The sequence below is a fragment of the Harpia harpyja genome, chromosome 13 (genome assembly GCF_026419915.1).
Source record: "Harpia harpyja isolate bHarHar1 chromosome 13, bHarHar1 primary haplotype, whole genome shotgun sequence".
In the NCBI taxonomy this organism is placed as follows: Eukaryota; Metazoa; Chordata; class Aves; order Accipitriformes; family Accipitridae; genus Harpia; species Harpia harpyja.
Window position 1 is genome coordinate 36,363,264 of NC_068952.1, and position 8,214 is coordinate 36,371,477.

The window sequence follows — 8,214 nt, forward strand, 5'->3', positions numbered from 1 at the left end:
TTTTGCAACCTAAACGATTCTATGAGTCTATGGAAGAGAAAGAGGTGCTAAGTGAGAGGGTGTGGAGAAGCAGCTTCAGAGCTGCAGCTTAGAATGTATTTCAATGTTAGCAAATTCATAGTTTAAGGTAAAATGAGATCTAGGTGTCTTGTGCTCTACAGCTTAAGCTGTGACATCTTCAACAGTGATATCTGTGCCAAGTCCTCAGCTTCTGTTTGGATGCAACCTCTGACAAGAGCATTCAATTCGGATGTAAAGAACTGGATACAATTTTCAAAAGTGTTTAGGACAGTCAGTTTTTAAAAATAAAATTTAGGCAGTTAAACATCTTGGGAAATCAATGAATTTGAGAATTAGGAAATCTTATTCTTCAGCTGATCTAATTCTCTTCTTGTCTGCTGTTCTAAGTTTGTTTTAATGAGTAATTGGTTCCAGGCTGAATGTCTAGCTTCAACTCCCAGCCATTTCCTCTGCTAGTTAAGTTTCATTCCTCAAAACATTCTTTGTATCAGAGCTTCTGGAGTCTGATTCTGTCATCCCTTAACTTTTCCCCTTGTAGACTGAACCTCTTAAACTAGCCAAGAAGCAGGTTTTTCAGACCATCCGTTGCTACAGCTGTCCCCTGAGCTGTCCTCAGTGCAGATGGAGGGATGGTGAGGAATGAAGGTCTTCCTCTTGACTCCAGTAAAACTCCTCTTGACTCCAGTAAAAATAGGATGAGGTTCTTATGGCTGTTACTGGTGTAAGATTCCCACTGATCCTTATCACTCATGTTGTACTTTGGGCTTTGTAATACAAGCCAGCCAGCTTTTAGACAGTGCTCTGAGAGGCTCTGAGTCAATGCTCCCGAGGGGTGGTCCATCTTCCTTGGCTTCCAGCAAATCCAGCATAGCAAGGTAAACCAGTGTTGGACCTGTAGGTGATAAGACAGGGGTTTTGGAGGTTTGGGGCTTTTTGGATGAAAACCACTAACAAAACACTGCTAGATGCAGTGCTTGCAGGCTGCTGATCCGAACTGATACTCTTGAGGGTCTGTCAGTTTGCTCAGGGAACATCCCCAAAACTGGTTGTCTGCCTGGGATCTCTGACCTGTTGTGGTTCTCATTTTTCAGAACAGGATTAGGTGCCGGAATAGATCAAAGCATTCACCCAGCATGCTGGTAAATCTTATGAGATGTGGGGAAAATGGAATAAGCGAGGCAGACGTAGCTCAACTGCAAGCCGAGTGGCACAGAGCAGATGCCATGGCCGACTTTCTTTCCCTGTTAATTTGAAGCCCTTTTTCAGCAAGGAGCAGGAATTGTCTTGCTCCATCTGATTCGAGCTGAAAAGGCACAGTGACTGTACAAGAAGAGGTTAAATGGTGAACAGTAAGGAGAATACGGATAGGGAGTTAACTCTCGGTTGTTCTTTACAAACAGTGAATGAGAAGGCAAAAAAGGGTGTTTTCAGGTACCAAGTTTAAGACAAAAGTACTTCACACTGTTGAAAATTACTCCATGGATGTGAAAGCCCTTTCAGTGAAAAAAAGGGCTGTAAAACATGCAAACATCTCAAACATGCACCAGGAAGTCTCTAGGTCAGAGACTGATGGGAGCTTGAAGGGCGGGTGGAAGAAATATTACTTGGTGTTAATCTCATTCCATTGATCTTTCCTTAGGCATTTGGCTACTGGGTTATCTCGTCCTTTGGTCCGTGTTGGCTAACAGTTTCCAGCTGAAGTGCCCTGGGTAGCTCATACCTGAGGCTGGACAAGCAGGGGGATGCAGAGAGCATCTTGGAGAACAGCAGGCTTGGTAAGCAACGGTGCATCGCCAGGAACGTGCGAAGCGGAGGTGCCGACTGAGCGCACCCAGAAGTGATTACCAAGCAGCTGATATTTCATATGCTGGGTGGAGGTTCCCATCTCCAGCTCTCGTTTCAAATTACCTTTCTTTGCTACAGCTTACTTACAAAGTGGTCTCCTTAACCTCTTGCATAAAATGTGAGAAGGTTTTTGGTTGATTTTGATATTATAATGGCAAATGGCTGCAGAAAGTATTTAAATTTCAGCCTTTCACCTCGAAAGATGAAACATGAAAAAATGAGCCTAGAAAAGATCAGGAAATTAATTTTGTATTTTATCGTGAATAGCAGAAGTCTAGTGCCTTCAGGGATCAAATTCCACATGCCATTTTAAGACTTTCCTTCCTATCCAAAACTGCTACAGGTATAAACCCATAAGAATCAGCATTCTCGATAGCCTCTTAGGTAGAAGATGGCATCTTTGACATTCTGAGGTTTCTTCATTGCACAGTCCCTAAGGACAGTCTTTGAGAGCTTCTGAAGAAAACAAGTTTTTATAGACTTCTGAAAACATGCCATGGGATTTTCCATTAGCCTGGATGCAATGAGCTTTGTGCTGCATTTGAATTTAGACCTTTATTAACAGTGCTTGGAGAAAGGCTTGTATGAGCTTCTGAATATCCTCACCAGGTGCAAAGGGGGTCCTGGTTCACGATGGGGCACCCTGGGCTCCATTGCTAGAGAAATGATGATGAAAAGGGGAAATGGCTTTTGGAATCTGGGAACTCCTGCATGATGGTGGGGCATCACCGTGTTTGTTGGTGCCAGTACTGTACTTTTATGATCCATTTCATATGGATGAAAACAAGTTCTGGCAACAAAGCTGAAGACATGCAAGGCCCATTGAGTGACTTTCTAGAAAGATTAAAAAAAAAAAAAAAAGAAAAGCATTCACTTTAACATTGAGAAGAAAAGGAATATCTTATTTAGACCTGGCCAAATAAAAGGTCATTTCATGGGGGACACAAAGGGTAGGCCCAAATCCGTGTGAGTGGAACGTGACCTCTTAGCCTGCTTGCTCTGTTCTGGCTTCGCCTGAATATTTGCATCAGAGGTGGCATTCACGTTGGCATCGCTCCCTGCATCTACAAAGGCTGGAGCAAGAGTAGCCACAAATGTGTGTTAAGCATGTTGTTGAGCTGGGGTTGTAATGCGTGAAGGGCTCTGTTAGCGAGCTGATGCTTTCCGTTTTGTCAGGGGCTGCCTTTCAGGGCAGGGGAGGTTACCACGAGCCGCTCGCAGGAAAAATTTGAGGGGATTGTACATACAAAAGAGGCTGAGTGTAAGCTATCCACAGAGCAAATGCTTGTCTGTCTGCTCCTCTGTATGGTACGGTTATTTCTGTGTTCACCTATACATACCAGCCCACTGCTTTTTTTTTTTATCTGTGGGAAGTCGCCTTCCCTTTCCCGGCAGAGGAGCTCCTGCTTGCCCGGCTTCCCTCGTGGGGAGGGCTCGAGCCGTGCGTCCTGCCGGCAGCTCCGTTTTCTTTGCCCAGCTGCCCTAGAGCACAAGTTTCCTTAGGAAAGCCAGAGATGGCAGCAAGACAAGTTTCCTGCTGGTTCCCTTGTTCCAGTTTCCTCCTTTTGGCAGAAGAGAATTTGATTTTTTTTTTTTTTCTCGCTATTATCATGGGCTGCGAAGAACAGCTCTTAAATTAGCCCTGAGGAGGTGGAAAGGTAGAGAAAGCTCCCTGTGGGGAGTTTGGTCTGATGCATGTAATAAGCACAAGCTCCACCTGATTCGACTGATGAACCCTGTCATACGCGCAGCCCTCTCCTTAGTTTGTTTTTGTTGTTTTAATTAACTTTTGGCAGCCACGCCGAACACAAGTCCTGTGTCTTTTTCCAACCGCTGCTGCAAAGTTGCAGCAAAGCTCTTTGGCCGTAGCTCAAGTCGGGAGGCTCGGGTCCATCCAGGCAGCATCCTGTGAAACTCAAGGCCTGAATGAAGGTGCCAAAGGTCCAAAAACGTCCCTGCAGCGTCAATGGACAAAGCAGAATTTTGGTCACCTGCCCAGGGAGCGGCGTGCTCTCCGCCGAGTGCCTCCATCACACAGCCCTGAGGTGCCGACAGGAGGGAAGGGCAACTTTTGAACCAGACTGTAAATCCCCTGGACTCTGAATAAGATGTTATGCTTTCTTTTCAATGAGGGAAGATGACTTTGTAACCACCCATTTTTAAGTAAATCTTAATTTTTAATTCTTAAAATTAATTCAAAAAAATATTATTTTTTTAAGAAGACAGAGCTGTTCATGCGTTCCCGGGTGCTTCAGCCTTTGTGTAGGGTCCCGAAGAACAGCAGCAACAGCAAATCTCATCCACTGCTGATTTTCATTAACCACATGAGAAACTAGGTTAAGCTACCTCAGGCAATAAAATCCTGTAGGCTACTGCAAGGCTGTCACTGCTAGAGAGGCTCTGTCAGCTGGGAACGGGCACTGCTGTCTCGCAACAATGAACCTAACTGGGTTATAAATAACTCCTCATTGTTAGAAAAGAAACAGTGGAGAAAAATAATTTATTTTTCTGTTCTAGTTTTCTCCCTTTTGGGTAGCATCAAAGCGATTTGGGTATTTGCAGAGCCGGTCAGGACCAGCAGCAGTAAAACTGAGGAGGCAATGGGTAGGGCAAGCACAAGGAGAGAAGAGGAGGGAGCTGGTCTGGCGTATCGGGGAGTTAAACCCGAGGCACAGGCACGAGGTTGGGTTCCCACCTACGAGGCTGCAGGACAAGATTTCCAGCACCACTGAGATTTGGGCTACAGCAGGGAAGATCCCTTGCTGCCCAGTTTTGTTGGGTGCCTGGTCATCGTTCCTGCAGGCCGCTCTGCTGGGAAGTAACCGGAGAAACGTTCATCCCGGTGCCTCGCAAGCTGTTCGCGATACGTGGTTTACAGCTGGTCTGCTGAACCACCCTGCCTCTGCAGATGTTTCCATTGACATTTGGTGATGTTACTGGACAAATCACAAGAAACAGGTCATTCACGGTGGCCTCTGGGAACAAAAGTTCAGGAATCTGTTTTGCTTATTGCGTGCACCATAGAAAGCTGTTGCTGGCACCCACTGAGTCCACTCGAGTGTCTGCACTTGGTGTGTGCGTACTCACCCCAGGCCTGGGTGAAGGTGGGCATATTTTATGCAATGTAAAAGCAGCTTCTAAAATCACTGCAGTGCACAATGCCTTGACATTGGCTGCTGCCATCCCAGGTAAGAGAGTGCTGCTGAATATGGATGATTTGTTTAAACTATCTGTTTATTGCATTGGCCAAGACCCCTGTAAGGAATACAGATGTTTAGCAGCAGCTGGTCTGAGTCCTACTGAAGTCCCTCACAGATACCTCAGAGCTTCTCTAGTCCAGGGTCACAGGTACCAAGCTCCTGGCTGCAGTAACAAATTCTCTTTGTTAAAAGTGCTAGTATCTCTCTTATTTTAATAAGTTTATTAAACCTGACTTGCAGTATTTAATAGCACCCACTGATTGCTCAGTCTGGCTGCAGACTGCGGGTCATCATCCGTGTTCGGTTTAGTAAGTACTTGACATTACCTGGTGTCTCAAAAGACAAACTGTGGAACCCTGCAGTGGCACTTTTGAAATTGCTTTTCTGAACAGAGCAGTGCTCTACCTGCTCTATGTTAATCATGGGACAGGAACAAAAAAAGGTGATTATTTGAAGACAACGATGTTATGCTAAGCTAGTTGTTGGGATGCCTCTCTTCCATCCAATCTCAGAAGCAGCTCTGTACCAGGTGGTAGTGGGTTGCTGGGCACAGTAATGGAGAGGACTGAAACACCATGAATCAGAGAGACGACGAGAAGAGGAGCAGCAGGCACAAACTGGAGGAAAGCTGACAGGTACAGAATTACGTCTTTCTTTACAAGTGTTGGATGGGGACTTTCTTCTGGGGCTTTTTCAGTCCAAATGTTCAAGAGATACATATGTACATTAATTCACGTATATGTCACTATCTCCAACAGTTTCAGTGTTAAAAGGCTTTGCGATACAGATAGACTAGTAGGCAATGAACTTTTCCAGTTCCTGAGAGTGATTTGCAATTTATTCTGGCGTGGCTGGCTGCAGATGCTAATCTTATTCACACCAAGTTAAAGAAATGTCTCTCCCCTTTCCCCTTTCCCTCACAACTTTCCATTTTTGTAGATTATTATTTGGCATCATTGTACCTGGCTGCTTGACAAGATTCTCTCTCTCTCTTTTTTTTTTTTTTTTTTTTTTTTTTTAAATTTTGAGTGTGTCCAGAAGAGATGGAAGTGGTTTGCTTTGCTGTCTCCCCAAAGGCTACGAGACAATGCTGCGATTTTAAACCCTGCCTTGTTGTTCTTGGGGACCCCGAATCTGGCAGAAGGAATATCTAACCTTTCTTTTAAGGTCAAGACCCAGCCCCAAGGCATGGAAGTATGAAAAGGAGCGTATTTTGGCTTGTCGCACCTTGGTGTGTTCACGTTGCTGTTGGTACCAGCCGCCTCCGGGTCGGGGGCGAGGGCTGCGGTGCGGTAGGTGAGCCTGTCTGCTCCGGGGAAGTTATTCTCACCCATGTTTGTGGATGGCGAATTCCCCATGAACCTGAGAACCTGCTTTGCTGCTGCTCTTGCTTCTTGCATGAAGGAAGGATTTCAGGTTCCCAAGCAAAACCTGTAACGGAAAACAAATTCTGCAGGGAAAGGCAGAACAAAGGCTGGTAAAATACCTGAATCCTGTGTCGGTATCTCTGGCGATGTCAGTGCAGGCGTCCTGGGGAATCCCGTCCAAGCCCAGTGGGGACAGTAGAAGAGGGAGAGAGGTCTCTGGCTCCTCAATTCTCATCACCTTTTTTCTTCAACTCTTATTCGCAAAGACAAAACTGTGGCTGGCTGTGCATCTGACCTGTGCTGTAATCTAAGGAAACTGGAGCGCAGAGATGGTGTCTGAAGAGAATTGAGATGGCTTTGCTTTGCAGGGGTCTGATGAGATGCCATTCATTACCATGTGTAAAGTGCTTTTTCAAGTCTCCATGAAGGTGCCTTAGGAGTGCCTGTGCTTTGACTTAGTGACGGCTGGGGGTATCCTTCTCTGCAGCGTCTGTGACTTGGCACTTTTTTTCTCTGCTCCTCTCTGGGGACGGAGGGGCAAGTGGAACAGGATGTTAGAAAACACTGCAAAATGGAACGTTAAGTTTGGCTTAATTAAGAAAGACTATGTTGTTGGAATTATTAATTGCAAATTCTCTTGAGGCTAATTTCACGGGAGATTGAGTTACTGCAGGCCCTGGCCTGATCTGAACGGATGGCATTGTTTTAAATGGCAGCGTTGATGTTACGCGTGTGTGTGTGTGTGTCTCTCAGCGTTAATCAGATCTAGGATTTCATAATTTCATAAATTCAATTCCTTGTTTTATTCAATTAGTGCGTTAAAGATGATTCGCACCGCTTCTCACAACTCTGATCACGTAGCCTTATTACACACAGCATTAGGTCTGGTCACGGCACATCCAGGGACCAGGGAGCAAAGCGACGTGCTGCTGGGGCTGGCCCTCCAACCACGACGGCGAACTCGGAGAAATTCTCATTTGGTTTTATGACACAGCTGAACATCTCGACCGGTGGGTGGCTGGTCTCACTGCAGGGGCTTGTAATCATCTCCTTAGGTCCCTCCTGCCCCCGCGTGCCTGTGGAGTGATGTATGGAGTTGCCTGTGGGTGCTGCGCGTGGCTGCGTGCAGCTCGGGGAGCCCTGCCACCAGCCAGGCTGTGTTTGTGCCAGTCCATCGCCCCGATGATGCACCCACACATTTCCAGCCTCAGGCACTCGTTTGGGATGAGCCAGCCTCGGCTGTGTGCTGCAGGCAAGCACTGTGGTTTGATCGCTTCTTGACCTTGGATGTGATGTCTCGGAGTAGAAACCTGTGGGCTCCTCCCCAGCTACTCAGTGGTGACTGTTGTGGTGCAAAAAATACAAGGCAAAGCAGAAAAGGAACCTGTTTCTTGGAGGAGCCAATTGTGTGAAGGGTCCAGACTGTCTTTCAGACCAGCACATTAAGGGTTGTTGTCCTGGTTTCAGTTGGGATAGAGTTAATTTTCTTCCTAGTAGCTGGTATAGTGTTATGTTTTGGATTTAGTACCAGGATAATGTTGATAACACACTGATGTTTTCAGTTGTTGCCAAGTAGTGTTTAGACTAAGTCAAGGATTTTTCAGCTTCTCAAGCCCAGCCAGCAAGAAGGCTGGAGGGGCACAAGGAGTTGGGAGGGGACACAGCCAGGAGAGCCGACCCAAACTGGCCAGAGGGGTATTCCATACCATGGGATGTCATGCCTAGTATATAAACTGGGGGGGTTGGCCGGGGGGGTGGATTGCTGCTTGGGAACTAAGTGG